Raw genomic sequence first — 16,467 nt, forward strand, 5'->3', positions numbered from 1 at the left:
CCCACCTGGCCAGAATCCCTTGTCCCGCGGAACAGGGACCCCGCGAGAAATCCCGGTCCGTGGCAGCATCTTAACTTGAAGGTAACAGGGAGAGATTGTGTCTACACCGAGCATAGATTGAATATACATAAGACCTCAAAGCCTGCCTAAACAATGACACACATTCTCCAACAAGGCTATACCTACTCCAACAATGCCACACCTCCTAATACTGTATTCTCCAAGGGCCAAGTATTCTAACACATTTATTTCTGGCAGCCATACCTGTTCAAACCATCACATTCCACTCTCTGGTCTGCATAGGTTTATAGTCATAACATAATGCAAAATGCATTTAGACCAATTTCAAAAGTCCCCATAGTCTATCACAGTCTCAATAATATTTATAAATCATAAGTTCAAAGTCTTTTCTGAAATTCATACAATCTCTTAACTGTAATCATTTATAAAACCAAAACAAAAAAAAAGCATATCACATCATGGCACAGGATATATATTACTATGCCAAAATGTAGAGAAAGAAGCACAACGAGGAAATATTGGACCAAAACAAGACAGAAAATCAGCTGTGCAAATTCCAAACTCTGCATCTCCATGTCTGATTATCAAAATTATCTTTAGATTTCCAACTCCTTTTTTTTTTGTTTTTTGTTTTTTGTTTTTTGTTTTTTTCGAGACAGGATTTCTCTGTGTAGCCTTGGCTGTCCTGGAACTCACTCTGTAGACCAGGCTGGCCTCGAACTCAGAAATCCGCCTGCCTCTACCTCCCAAGTGCTGGGATTAAAGGCGTGTGCCACCACCGCCCAGCCCAACTCCTTTTAACTTTGTTGACTGCAACACATTTTTTTCCCTTAGACAGATTCTACTTCCTGTTATCAGCTTTCCTTGGCAGGAATCACAAGGCTTTGACATCTCTAGCCTCCTGGGGTCTCCAAGGCAATCCAGGCTTCACCTTTACAGCTTCACACCATAACATCTTTGGTCCTCCATGCAGGAACATCCCTGACACACACCTGGCCTTATCATCCAGATCCTGTAGGCTCTTTCTCCTATCCTTGACTCCAAAGCCAGAACCACATGGCTGAAGCTGCCAAGTTTTCTACTGCTTTCTGGGATTAGAACATGACCCCCTTGTTCAATTGCATTTTCATCAGCTTTCTATTTTTGATGATTTCCTTCACTGCCTAAGCTTGGCTGTTCTGGAACTTGCTCTGTAGATATTGAACTTCTTTCTCTGCAGGCCTTGAACTTAGAGATCTGCATGCTGCTATCTCTTGAGTGCTGGGATTAAAGGTGTGTACCACCATGTTTGCTTGTAAATTTTTAAAAATTCCTTTTTACAAGATGTAATTTTATCTGGGTGGGATTTTGCCCACAGGTCACCACTCTCTTAATTCCATTTAATCTCTTTACTCTGTTTATTGTTTTGAACACAGGATTTAGCTCCATACTACTTCCTGGTATACCTTTAATACTTGAACCATACATTTTGTAGTTTTCTTTTCTAAGCTTGCTATGCTTGATCAAAGTGTTCTTCATGAGAGTGAACAGAGTCTATGCTAGGATGTTTTAAGATTTTCTTCCTCAATGTAATTAATCTAAATCTCTTCACTTTAGCTTCAGGCAGACTCTTCAGACAAGGGCAAAATGCCACAACATTCTTCATCAAAATATCACAAGAACAATCTCTAGGCAACATACTAAAATTCTTTTCCTTTGAAACCTCTTGAGCCAGGCCTCCCAGAGTTCAAATCACCCTTAGCATCACTTCTATGCTTCTACTAGTATGATTCACTTGAAGTATTCCACTGTTTTCTTAATCCAAAGTCTCAAAATCCACATTCCTCCAAACAAAAGCATGCTAAGACCTATCACAATATACCCCAATGTTCTGTTTTAGTTAGGGTTTCTACTGTTGTGAAAAGACAGTATGACCACAATAATTCTTTTTTTAAAAAATATGTTTTATTGGTTATTTTATTTATTTACATTTCAAATGTTATCCCCTTCACAGTTTCTCATCCGAAAACCCCCTATTCCACCTCCACTTCCCCCTGCATCTTTGAGGGTGATTCCCCACCCAACCAACCCACTCCTGCCTCACTGCCCTAGCATTCCCCTATGCTGAGGGCATCAAGCCTTCATAAGACCAAGGGCTTCTCCTCCCATTGATGTCAGAAAAGGCCATCCTCTGTTATATAGGCAGCTGGAGTCATAGTCCCTTCGTCTGTATTTGTTTTGTGGTTTAGTCCCTGGGAACTTTGCAGGGGTGGAAGGGAGGAGGAGTCTGGTTGGTTAATATTGTTGTTCTTCCCATGGGGTTGCAAACCCCTTTAGTTCTTTCAGTCCTTCCCCTAACCCCTCCGTTGGGGTCCCTGTGCTCATGATGGCTGGCTGCAAGCATCTGCATCTGTATTGGTAAGGCTCTGGCAGAGCCTGTCAGGAGACATCCATATTAGGCTTCTGTCAGCAAACACTTCTTGGCATCAGCAATAGTGACTGGGTTTTGTGGCTGCTTATGGGATGGATTCCTAAGTGGGGCAGTCTCTGCTCCACTCTTTGTCCTTGTATTTTCTTTAGACAGGAACAGTTCTGGCTTAAAATTTTGAGAAGTGTAGGTGGCCCCATCCCTCAACCAGGGACTGTGCCTAACCTCTGGATATGATCTCTACAGGTTCTCCTTCCCCTTGTTGGGTACTTCAGCTAATGTTATCCCCACTGGGTCCTGGGATCCTCTTGCTTTTCTGGAATCTGGGACTTCCTGTTGGCTACCCCCAGTTCCCCATCCCCCATCGCTGCACACCTGTGTTCAATTTCCTGACCCTCTGTGTATCATTCCTGTCTCCTCCCACACCTGATCCTGCCCCTCTTTTTCCTCTTTCCCTCCGCTCTTCCTCCCAAGTCCCTCCCACCCTCTGTCTCTCCTGATTATTTTGTTCTCTTCTAAGTAGGACTGAAGAATCCATATTTTGGTCTTCCTTCTTCTTGAGCTTCATATGGTCTGTAAGTTGTATCATGGGCATTCCAAGCTTTCTTCCTAATATCCATTTATCAGTGAGTACATACCATGTGTGTTCTTTTGTGACTGTGTTATCTCTGGACAAAGTGGCAACCTACAGATTGAGAAAAGATCTTTACCAATCCTACATCTGATAGAAGACTAATATTCTAATATATACAAAGAATTCAAGAAGTTAGACTCCAGAGAAACAAATAACCCTATTAAAAATGGGTACAGAGCTAAACAAAGCATTCTCAACTGAGAAATCTCAAATGGCCGACAAGCACCTAAAGAAATGTTCAACATCCTTAGTCATCAGGGAAATGCAAATCAAAACGCCCCTGAGATTTCACCTTATACCAGTCAGAACAGCTACCATCAAAAACTCAGAAGCAGATGCTGGTGAGGATGTGGAGAAAGAGGAACACCCCTCCATTGTTGGTGGGATTGCAAGCTGATACAACCACTCTGGAAATCAGTCTGGTGGTTCCTCAGAAAATTGGACCTAGTACTACCCAAGGACCCAGCTATACCACTCTTGAGCATATACCCAAAAGATGCTTCAACATGTAACAAAGACACATGTTCCACTATGTTCATAGCAGCCATATTTATAATAGCCAGAGGCTGGAAAGAACCCAGATGTCCCTCAACAGAGGAATGGATACAGAGAAAGAATGTGATACATTTACACAATGGAGTACTACTCAGCCATTAAAAACAATGACCTCATGAAATTCACAGGTGAATGGATGGAACTAGAAGATATCATCTTGAGTGAGGCAACACAATCACAACAATTCTTATAAAGGAAAACATTTAATTGGGGATGGCTTCCAGTTTTAGAGGCTTAGTCATGGTGAGAAGCATAGGAGCTTGCAGGCAGACATGGTGCTGGAGGAGTTGACAGTTCTACATCTTGATCTGAAGGTAGATGAGAGATACTGTGTCTACACTGGTTAAATCTTGAGCATGTATAAGACCTCAAAGCCTGCCTCCACAGTGACACCTTCCTCCAACAAGTCCACATCTACCCCAATAAGCCCACACCTCCTCCACTAAGGCTTCACTTCCTTATACTGGTAATCACTATGGGCCAAGCATTCAAACATATGAGTCTATCTGGGTGATACATATTTAAGCCACCACAGCCCCAATCCCTAACCCAGAAGCTATCTCCAATTGAAAAAAAATAACTTTCTCTAACAGATTCTAACTGGTATTTAAACCACACTTGAGGGAAGGCCCCATGCCCCGTAGTAAACGGCCCACAGAAAAAGAATCCATGAAATCATGGTTTTCAGGTTTGTGTTTTTATGGGATTTCTGTGTATGCAAATGTATATATATATATCTGTTTCTATATGTGTTTCTTGTGCTTTTTTCCTTTTTCTGTTGGCTTATTTTGTTCTATTCTTGTTATTTTTTACATTATTATTATTATTATTATCATTATTATATGTCTATTTGTTTTCTAATGAAAGAGTATAGCTATGGGGAGTGTTCTATGTATTCTATGGCCATGTCTCTTTTCATAGAAGTGGGGAAGCTCTTTCTCCACTGTCAAGGATTTGAGTGATTGTATTGATTTCCAGAGCACTGTCTGCATTTCAAAACTTTAACCTTAACTGCATGCACTAAGTCCCTTGGTGACACATACAGACTCTAGAGGCTTCAGGAATGGATGCCTTTGGAGAGTGTTGTCTGCAAACTCCTTGAAGATCGGCTCTGCGAACTGATCCCCAAGAGTCAGATACCCATGTACATTCCAGGGGTGTGTTTCAGATGTTTATATGACCTGCAAGCAGGATGGTTGGCCTACAATCCTTGTTCCTCGAGGTGTGACTATGAAGTGGGCTCATTTTCTTTACACCAAGAACTAGGAGGGAATTGTGTACAAACTTAAGAAAAGTGTCTATGGAAACATTCTTCCCTTTGGCACAAGGGAAAAACCAAAGTGCTGTTCAATGTTCATCACATTGTTTACTACCATAAGAAGGTTGCCTTTATGCAACTTTTGCATTTTGTTTGTTTTGTTTTGTTTTTTCGAGACAGGGTTTCTCTGTGTAGCCCTGGCTGTTCTGGAACTCACTCTGCAGACCAGGCTGGCCTCGAACTCAGAAATCCACCTGCCTCTGCCTCCCAAGTGCTGGGATTAAAGGTGTGTGCCACCACTGCCTGGCGTAACTTTTGCATTTTGTGTGGACTCATTCTACTCCCAAGATAAAGGAGACTTTACATATAATTAGTAGCTATAGATTTTTTTTCTGTAAATCTCAGACTTGTTTTGTAACACAAAGAGCTTTCCTTTTATTGTGGTACCCATTTCCCATACCCATTTTCAATGTTTTCTAGTTGGAAGGGTGAATTATTTTTCAAAACCAATGCTGGCCATCAAGCTATCTGCTTTGTGTCTGCCCTGGACTTGTCCTGCACAGGCTGTTTTCCCTTTTCTCAGTTCTCTCTCATTCCCTGGCTGGTCTCCTGGCTGACATCCTAATTAGTTTCAACAACAGAAATTGACAAAAGATGACCAGCTAGAAAGAAAAGCTAGTGCAATTACCCAAACCATTCAGAAGTAATTTTGTAACAAATGTAACTTATTTAAAATAATTTAACATCCACCTAATTAACTGATACCATTTTTGTACCAATTACTTTTTAATATTTCAACTTTCCCTTCTCTGGTGTTGTAGTTTATACTGTAAAGCCAGGGCTAGAAGCCTGCACACTCCTTTTCCAGAAACTTCTGCCAACTAGTTTCCATTACAGTAGAGAACACTCTGACGTGCCACGGTCTCAACAGCAGAGTCACACAGGTTACAAAGTACTTCTCTGTGAATGTAGAGCTCCTGCACTGGCCACACAGAAGCTACTAAAAGCAAATGCTTGCTTGGTAGCAGGTGCATGCCTTCCTACCAGAACTTGTCTTCCAGCTCTCCCAACATCTTTGCAAACATTTTCCAGAATTAAAATCTCTTTCTAAGCCAAATGCAGTTATGTGTACCCATAATCACAGGCACTCAGGAGGGTCCAGAGAGACTCCAGCTCCATTCAGACACAAAGCAACACAACACAAAGCCGACAAAATGAATCTTTTCTTTCTGTTTGAATTAGGCAGAATGTTTTGTTTTGTTGACTGGGCTGATGATAGTGATTGCAGCCCACATTCTACTCAAAGCTAAGAACTGTATCCCCCCACCTCCTCTCTCAATGTTGCTACGATAAACTCTCAACGATATGGCTGTGCAAGATCTGCAAAGCCCACACCAGTCAACACAGATGGAGGAAAATGTCATAAGCCCCACCCCCAGATGAAAAACTCTACACAGGCAATGGCTGTTGAGGGCTAGGAAAGCCAGTTTGCTTGCTTTGAAGTTTGCTTGTTTCTGGGATGAGATCCCAATTCTAAGTGGTCAGCTGGAAACACATGCAAATAAGGGCAACACTAATTGGATTTAGTATGTGTGTGTGGGTAAAACAAAAATAAATATTCTAGAGGGTGTGTGAAACAAAAATAAACATACAAGTGTGTATGTAGCAAAAATGAATATACAAGTGGGGTGTGTGTAACAAAAATAAATGTTCGATTATATATATATGTGTGTGTGTGTGTGTGTGTGTATGTGTGTGTGTATGTATATATAACTTAGAAGAGGGTATGAATTTCAGGAGCTTGGTGGGGAGAAATAAAGGACTTAGAACAGGGGAGGGAAGGTGGAAAGGATGCAAATATAACACACGCATGTATGAAATCAGTGCATTCCTGTGGGAAAGCCTCTAATTAAAAAAAAAGAAAGAAACACAGTAAACTCTAAATGCCACATTACTTTAAATTTTCACCACACTCTTTCTTTCTTTCTTTCTTTCTTTCTTTCTTTCTTTCTTTCTTTCTTTCTTTCTTTCTTATATGTGTATTCACACATATCACCACACTGAGCATGTAAAGGTCAGAGACAATCTAAGGGTATCGGATCTTTCCTTCCACCAGGAGGGTTCCAGGGACAGAACTCAAGCAAAGAGGCTTCCTGGTGAGCGCCTTTACCTGCCTAGCCATCTTAATAGCCCCAGGTCATTCTTTACTATGTGTTCACACTGTTACAGTTTAGCAAAATATGTTTCTTGAGAAAAACACAGCTTAAATGATAAATTGTAAACTGGTGAATACAAAGACAATAAAATTTTATCTTATCGAGACACCAGCCCCAGCAGCTCAACTCTGATCTAAATGAATGAGCTTCTCTGCTACTCTTCCTGGACCGTCAGCACTCTCTGCAGTGGCCTTCACCACCAGACTTGGCGTCTATGTGGGTAATTTTTTCCATGATAGAAAAATATATATTTCAAAACTTGGAATTGAATTTTTAAGTATTTAACTAACCCTGTATTTTAAAACTTTCACTGTCTTCATTTTGGTCACAGACAATTTCATTTAAAATTAGTTTTTGGCTTCTGTAGTTAGGCAACTACCATTAATCCTAACTGCTATTTTAATTATGTCTTAAAATATGAATTCTTAAAGATTATTTAGCTTCAGATGAATGTCTGTTTCAATGTCTAAAAATAGTACTCTGGTTTCCATTAATCCAAGGAGAATTCACTGAAGTTCTTCCCTTGACTTGCCAGGTCATTTGAAATGCTCTGTTTTTAAAATATGCATCCACATTGCTCCCACTGAATACAGGAGCAAAGTACGCAAGATGGCTGCCTCAACACAACTATCAAACCTTAAAATTTTATAACAATGGGTCTGGATGTGTAAGTGTCCATGATTCTCGAAGAATGATAGCCCAGATTCAAATAGCATGTAAATGAAAAGGGTGTTTTATTCTGCAGAAGTCCAGTGTGCTGGGGTCTCCCATTACCAAGATAGAGAGACAACCAAGTGAGCTTGTGGGACTGATTTAAAGTGCATTAGGGGAATTCTGGGGTAGGTGACCTCTATGTTAGTTAATCTGTTGGGTCCATCTCTATGGACATTCCAGAACCTTTACCAGGGGTGGAAACTGTTGCTGGGGAAGTCTGGAAACTGCTGCCAACCCATTGTCCTTGCCTCAGGCCAGGTGCCAGGGCAGCTTCTGCTGGCAGGGCAGTTGCTGACTAGCTGCCTGAAGCCTGGGTTTTGTTTTGTTTTTCCTAGTAATTGACTTGTCTCGGCTTGCCTGCACTTGCCCAGTTCTTAGTCCTAGTCTCCTAAACTGCCAATTTGAAGCCTGTCATGGAGTCAGCCTAGCCTTCTCATCTGAGAAGATGTAGAAGATGTGCCTCTACATATAAAACTTCTGTATACTGAAGTGCAGATTTTTAGCAAGCTTAAAGCATAATTATAGTAGTAGATTCAGGGAGACCAATCCCTCTTTGAAAAGCAGTCCAATGATGTGGCTGCAATTTCCATGTTAAAGTCCTGGTTCTACTCTGTGGTTCTCATTAATTTTTTTTTTTTTGCCATCTCTTTTTTTCATTTATGGCAATTTTATTAACAGAATTATTCATGTAATATTTGGGAAGATTTTCATGTCTGGTATCTAAAACTACAAAGACAGAAGGAAGTGAAAGTTTGTGAACAAAGGGAACAGAATCAGTGGAGTATCAGTGAAGTAGACGTGCTCTCTCACAATGATGAAGGGACAGGCTCAGAGAGGGAGCAGTAAACCAAGGACTCACTTTTATTATTGTCAGTACTACTACTGTTAGTAGTGTGTGTGTGTGTGTGTGTATGTGTATATGTGTGTATGTGTGTGTGTATGTGTATATGTGTGTATGTGTGTGTGTGTGTGTATATGTGTGTATGTGTGTATGTGTGTGTGTATGTGTATATGTGTGTATGTGTGTGTGTATGTGTGTGTGTGTGTGTATGTGTGTGTGTGTGTGTGTGTGTGAACACACGTGTAGAGAGAGGTAAGAGGACAACCGGTGAGCCTTTCCCCCCAAACCTAAGCCAAGTTTTGAGAATGAAGCATCTCTAGAGCTGGAAAGATGTCTCAGTAGCTAAGAGAAGAGATCCCAGGTTGGAGTTCCAGCATCCTCAGAGCAGCTAAGAGCCATTTGTAACTCCAGTTCTAGGAGTGTCCACATATCTTCCGGCTTCTGGAGCCACTGCACAGAAGTTGTGCCCACACACACATGTAGGCAAAACATTTGTGAAATAAAAACAAATCTGAATAAAAGAGGGAAAGGCTTCAAGCATAAGTACTGTTGTTGAGGAGAGTAACGGTAACTCTGAAGTGTTAGAAGAGTGACAGTGAGTTGCAGCTGGACTTTCACTACTTGGTGAGGTCTTCTTTCTTCCACCCTCTCTATCCACTTTCCACCCTTTAACCCACTAACACTGGGAAGGAGAGAAAAATGGACAGAGGGAAAAGCGGTGACATTGTTAGAATACTTCCTGCTGATTAGAGCTGTCAAGTTCCTTGGGGAAGTTTGATCTTCATTATCAGGATAATTAATTTCTTCTTTGTGCATGGCTACTTTAAAAAACATAACAACAGCAACCAACCACCAACCAACAATCCACCCGACCTCTTGGGGTCCTAGCATTTATATCCCCTCTGAAAAGTTCCCAGAATTCCAAATGTCTCAAAATAGCAGAAAGTATCTGCTGCTGGAAAAAAATCACATCCCTGCTAGAGCACAAGGCGAATCACAGTCAGCCGCTGTGGACGGTCTGAAGCAGCCCTAGTCAGATGCTGTGGACGGTTTGAGGCAGCCCTAGTCAGATGCTGTGGACGGTCTGAGGCAGCCCTAGTCAGATGCTGTGGACAGTCTGAAGCAGCCCTAGTCAGCCGCTGTGGACGGTCTGAAGCAGCCCTAGTCAGCCGCTATGGATGGTCTGAAGCAGCCCTAGTCAGATGCTGTGGACGGTCTGAAGCAGCCCTAGTCAGCCGCTGTGGACGGTCTGAAGCAGCCCACACCCCATACCAGGGGTTAAAAGAAAAGCCCATTGCCACTTTGAGAGTTTTTCAAAGAAACCAAAATTCTCACTACAGTAAAATTTCTGGATGAGAGAACATTGAGTGGTTAAAGATAATCTTATTGCATGCTACCTGTGCCCTGGACAGCTCTCCACGCAACCTTACCTGCTCTTAGGGAGTGGGGGCAAGTTGGCGCAGAGTCAATGACATAGACTCCAGGAGCAGGTTAGAAATGCTGCAGCAAGCTCATCTGAGCACTGCTGCAAGCTCCTTTAATACCCTCCACCCACTCCCCTATTGGTTCCAAGAAAGTATCTATTCTAAACAGCAGTTCCTGATTGGCTGGCACTATTTGCACCAGCAATCCTTGCTCTCTCAGGCAGTCCTCAGGTCCTCCTGCAGGAGATGCATTTGCAGCTGCATGGCCCCCAGCATTTACACAGAGGCAGCCCTGCCATTCCTGCTACAAATGCACCCATGATTTAAAGCAGTTTGTGCTTTGAAGTTGCTTCGTCTAAGAAAGTAGGCACTAGCTACATATAAGTATTTATGTTTAAAATAATTAAGGTCAGAGAAGAAGAAAATTTAGCTCTTCAGTCACAGTAGCCACATGTCACGTCCTGAGGACTCATTGGACACACACATATACATAGGTGTATATGTGTATATATATGTGTGTGTATGTCTATATATGTATATGTGTATATGTTACATGTATACATTAGTATGTATATATGTATATTTGTATGTATATGTATGTATTTACATATGTATATATGCATATATGTATATATGATGTGTATATATATATATATATCCTCTATCTATCTATCTATCTATCTATCTATCTATCCACATGTGGCATGTATTATTCTATTTTTTCCTGGATTGAACAGGACAACAGAGAGAGAAGATTTGTCTCCTAAATGACAGAGTAAAGTCTTGGTTTTTTTTGTTTTGTTTTGTTTTGTTTTTTGTTTGTTTCGATTTGATTTTTAACATTAATTATTTTATTTTTATTTTTTACATCCCAAATGTTGCCCCCCACTTTCTGGTTCCCTCTCCCAGAGTTCTTCACTTCATCCCTCCCTTTGCCTCTGAGAGTGTTTCCCCTTCCCACATCCCCATTCTCTGGGGCATCAAGTCTCTACAAGTTAAGGTGCATCCTCTCCCACTGAGGCTAGACAAAGTAGTCCTCACAAAAGTACATTTGTGCCAGAGCTTGATTCATGGCTTAGTCTCTGGGAGCTCCCAGGGGTCTAGGTTAGCCGACACTATTAGCCTTCCTATGGGTTGCTATCCCTTTCAGCTTCTCCAATCCTTCTCCTAACTCTTCTATAGGGTTCCCCAACCTCAGTCCAATGGTTGGCTGTAAGTATCTGCATCTGTCTCAGTCAGCTGCTGTAGAGCTTCTCAGATGACAGCTATGCTAGGCACCTGTCTGAAAGCACAACATAGCATCAGTAATAGTGTCAGGGTTTGATGCCTGCCCATAAGATGGATCCCAAGTTGGGCCAGTCACTGGACAGCCTTTCCTCCAGTCTCTGCTCCAGTCTTGCCCCTGCATTTCTTTTAGACAGGAACAATTCTGGGTCAAACATTTTGAAGGTGGGTTGGTGACCCCATCTTCCACTGGGGGTCCTGTCTATCTGCTGGAGGTGGTCTATTCAGGTTTCATCTCCCCACTGTTGGGCATTTTGGATAAGGTCACCCCCCATTGAGTCCTGGGAGCCTCTCACATCCCAGGTCTGTAGGGCTTTCTAGAGATCTCCCCTAACCCCTGCAGCTGCATATTTCCATTCATTCTTCTTGACTTCTGAGCCTCTCTCCTGTCTCCTCCCATTCCTGATTCTGCCTCCCTTTCCCCTCCCTCTCTCTTCTCCACCCAGGTCTCTCTCTACCTCCTGTAATTATTTTGCTCCCCCCTCTGAGTGGGATTGAAGTATCCTCACTTGGGCTTTCCTTTTTGTAAACTTCATACAGTCTATGAGTTCTATTATGGGTATTCTGTACTTTTTGGCTAATATCCTCTTATTAATGAGAATATACCACCCATTTCTTTTGGGTTTGGATTACCTTGCTCAGGATGATATTTTCTAGTTTCATCTATTTGCCTGCAAAATTCATGATGTCCTCCTCATTTTTAATAGCTGAATATTGTTCCATTGTATAAATGAACCACACTTTCTGTATCCATTCTTTAGTTGAGAGACATCTGAGTCGTTTCCAGCTTCTGGCTATTTCAAATAAGGCTGCTATGAACATGATGAAACACATGTCCTTGTGATACACTGGGGCATCTTTTGGGTATATTCCCAGAAACAGTATAGGTGGGTCTTCAGGTAGTACTATTTCCAGTTTTCTGAGATGCTGCCAGATTGATTTCCAGAGTGGTTGTACCAGTTTGCAATCCCACCAGCAATGGAGGAGTGTTCTTCTTTCTCCAAATCCTCACCAGCATAAGCTGTTACTTGAGTATTTTGATCTTAGCTGTTTTGATTGGTGTAAGATGGAATCTCAGGGTCATTTTGATTTGCAAACAGTATTTAATTTGCAAAGGATGTTGAACATTTTTTAAGTGCTTCTCGGCCATTCGTCTGCTGAGAATTCTCTGTTTAGTTCTGTATCTCATTTTTCAATAGGGCTATTTGTTTGTTTTTGTTTTTGTTTTTGTTTGTTTTGTTTTTTTGGAGTCTAACTTCTTATGTTCTTTATATATTTTTGATATTTGTCCTCTATCAGATGTAGGGTTAGTGAGGATCTTTTCCCAATCTGTAGGCTGCTATTTTGTCTTATTGACAGTGTCCTTTGCCTTACAAAAGCTTCTTCAAGAGTTCCCATTTATCAATTGCTGACCTTAGAACCTGAGCCATTAGTATTCTGTTTAGGAAACTGCCCCCTGTGCCAATGTTTTCTAGGCTATTTCCCACTTTCTCTTCTATTAAACTCAATGTATCTGGTTTTATGTTGAAGTCCTTAATCCACTTGGACTCGAGCTTTGTGCAGGGTGATATATGGATCAATTTGCATTCTTCTACTTACAGATCATGAGTTAGACCAGTGCCATTTATTGAAGAAGCTGTCTTTTTTCCCCCACTAGGTGGTTTTGGCTTCTTTATCAAAGATCAAATGACCATAGGTATTTGGGTTTATTTCTGGGTCTTCAGTTCTATTCCACTGATCCACCTGCCTGTCTCTGTACCAATACCATGCAGTTTTTATCACAATTGCTCTGTAGTATAGATTGAGGTCAGAAATGATGATTCCTCCAGAAGTTCTTTTATTGCTGAAAATTGTTTTCACTATCCTATTTTTTTCCATATGAAGTTGAGAGTTACTCATTCTATGTCTGTGGAGAATTGTGTTGAAATTTTGATGGGTATTGCATTGAATCTGTAGATTGCTTTGTTAAGATGGCCACTTTTAACTATGTTAATCCTACTGATCCATGAGCATGGGAGATCTTTCTTTCTACTGAGGTCTTCTTCAACTTCTTTCCTCAGGGACTTGAGGTTCTTGACATACAGGCATTTCCCTTGCTTAGTTAGAGTCACACTAAGATACTTTATATCATTTGTGACTATTATGAGGCGCATTGTTTTCCTAATTTCATTCTCAGTCCATTTATCCCTTGTATAAAGAAAGGCTACTGATTTGTTTGAGTTAATTTTATATTCAGCCACATTGCTGAAATTGTTTATCAGGTGTAGGAATTCTCTGGTAGAATTTTGGGAGTTGCTTATGTATACTATCATATCATCCACAAATAGTGATACCTTGACTTCTTCCTTTCCAATTTGTGTTTCCTTGATCTCCTTTTGCTGTCTAATTGCTCTAGCTAGAACTTCTAGTACTATATTGAATAGATAGGGAGAGAGAGTAGCCTTGTCTAGTCCCTGATTTTAGTGGGATTGCTTCAAGTTTTTCTCCATTTAATTTTATGTTGGCTGTTGGTTTGCTGTATATTGCTTTTATTATGTTTAGGTATGTGACTTGAATTTATGATCTCATCAAGACTTTTAACATGAAGGGGTGTTGGTTTTTGTCAAAGGCTTTTTCAGCATCTAATGAGATGGTCATTTGTCTTTTTTTCCTTGAGTTTGTTTTTATAGTGGATTATGTTGATAGATTTTGGTATATTGAACCATCCCTGAATCCCTGGGATGAAACCTATTTGGTCTTGGTGAATGATGTTTCTGATATGTTCTTGGATTCCGTTTGTGAGAATTTTATTGAATATTTTTGCACTGATATTCGTAAACAAACTTGGTCTGAAGTTCTCTTCCTTTGTCAGGTCTTTGTGTACTTAAGGTGAGTAACCGTTAAGTCAGTGTTCCTTCTGTTTGTACTTTGTGGAATAGTTTGAGAAGTATTGGTATTAGCTCTTCTTTGAAGATCTGGTAGAATTCTGCAATAAAACTATCTGGCCCTGAGCTTTTTTGTTTTGTTTTTGTTTTTGTTTTTGTTTTTTTGTTTTTGTTTTTTTGGTTGGGAAGCTTTTAATGATTGCTTCTATTTCCTTAGGAATTATAAGATAGTTTAGATAGTTTAGCTGATCTTGATTTATCTTTGGTACATGGTATCTGTCTAGAAAAATCATCTACTGGAGAAATGACTCAGTGGTTAAGACTACTGGCAGCTGTTCCAGAGGTCCTGAGTTCAATTCTCAGGAACCACATGGTGGCTCACAATCATCTACAATGAGATCTGGTGTCCTCTTTCGGCCTGCAGGCATGCAGGCAGGCAGGATGCTGTATATGTAACAAATCTTTACTGGGCAGTAGTGGCGCATACCTTTAATCCCAGCATTTGGAAGGCAGAGCCAAGGGGATTTCTGAGTTTGAGGGCAGCCTGGTCTACAGAATGAGTTCCATGACAGCCAAGGCTACACAGAGAAACCCTGTCTCAAAACAAAAACAAAAACAAGCAAACAAAAAAGAAAGAAAAAGAAAAGAAAATCATCCATTTTTTCTAGATTTTTCCAGTTTTGTAGTAAGATCTGATGATTTTTTGATTTTCTTCAGTTTCTGTTGTTATATCTCCCTTTTCATTTCTAATTTTGTTAATTTGGATCTGGTTTCTGTGCCTTTTAGTTCGTTTGGCTAAGGGTGTATCTATCTTGTTGATTTTCTCAAAGAACCAGCTCTTGGTTTTGTTGATTCTTTGAACTGTTCTCTTTGTTTCTAATTGGTTCATTTCAGCCCCAAGTTAGACTGTTTCCTGCTATCTGCTTCTTTGGGGTGTATTTGCTTATTTTTGCTCTAGAGCACTCAGGTGTTCTGTTAAGTTGCTCATATAGGTTCTCTTCAATTTCTATAGTAAGGCACTTAGTGCCATGAATTTACCTTTCAACACTCCTTTCATTGTGTCCCATACATTTGGGACATTTTTTTGTTTAATTCTAGAATTCTAGAATTTCCTTAAATTATAAAAATCTCTTTTTTTTATGAGTTTAACTTTCTCTTTAAATAAGACAATTGGGGAAGGGGATCAAGCTTGAAAAACAGTAACACTTATTTTGGCAAGATAGCAAACAAAATCTAAAGCACAAGCTATTATATCCAAATTAAAAGGCATTAAAGATAAACCATAATATTTGGGGAGGGGAACAAACACAAGATACAGTATGTCTAAACATCTTGAAATTATAATTTAAGGGTAAAAGTTGAAAAATGATGCTGTTTTAGCTAGAGATTAAGTGCACCTTTCTTCCTGTTTCTCCCAAATAGAATCAGAGTTTATGATTTAATCATACCTCAAAGCTTTTCTCTCATACAAAGCAACCACTAAATAAACACAAAATGCTTGTTAATTTCTCTGGCTTATCTAACGTGCAATGCACACGACTTGAAAGACTACAATTTGGGGTGAGTGTACACAAACTGAAAAACCACAACTTCCAAGTTTTAAAATTTGCTCTTAAACCATAGGACACACAGGTCATTTTTACTTCTCATGAGGATGTCACACTCATTTAATCATCAAATTTCCTTAGAATGACAAGAATTGTCAGTTGCCAATCTGAGTGGTCTGGGACTGGAGATACAACTTTCAAAATACTTCATTTCTTAATGTCTGAGTAAGGTCACTATATTTGTTTGTATTCTTTAAGTTTTCAGTACCTAACAACCTATCAAACTTGAGGAGCCTAAATTAAATGGTGCAACATCCTAAAAGTAGCCAATTACTTCAGTATAAGCCATTCATAGCCCAAAGCCTGAAGAATGACCAAAATCAAATCTTTATTTTTTATAATTGTATAAATGTGATCCAAACGTGTCCATCACTAGTTTTTCCGAAAGAAACATGCTATAAATAAGCAAACTACAACTGCTCACTGATATGTATGGACTCCCTAGATGTCTCATTGGGCTTAATTATAGACCACTCACAGTAATAGCTTTTTAGTATCAAGTGTAGCATGATGATAAGCCACTTTAGCTCTTGCACATACATGTTGCACTTCTGGCTGATAATGGAGAAAACTGTGCAGCATTACACTGTTAAGCTAAGTTGCATCCATCCTTTTAAATGGCGTCAATATCAATGTCATCAT

The 16,467-nt window shown here is 40.2% G+C and overlaps 1 pseudogene; it reads left to right on the top strand.

Moving 5' to 3' along the window:
• LOC116070808 overlaps nucleotides 1–16,467 on the top strand; it is a 41,209-nt pseudogene that overhangs the window by 23,734 nt on the left and 1,008 nt on the right.

The sequence above is a fragment of the Mastomys coucha genome, unplaced genomic scaffold, assembly GCF_008632895.1.
Source record: "Mastomys coucha isolate ucsf_1 unplaced genomic scaffold, UCSF_Mcou_1 pScaffold22, whole genome shotgun sequence".
NCBI lineage: Eukaryota > Metazoa > Chordata > Mammalia > Rodentia > Muridae > Mastomys > Mastomys coucha.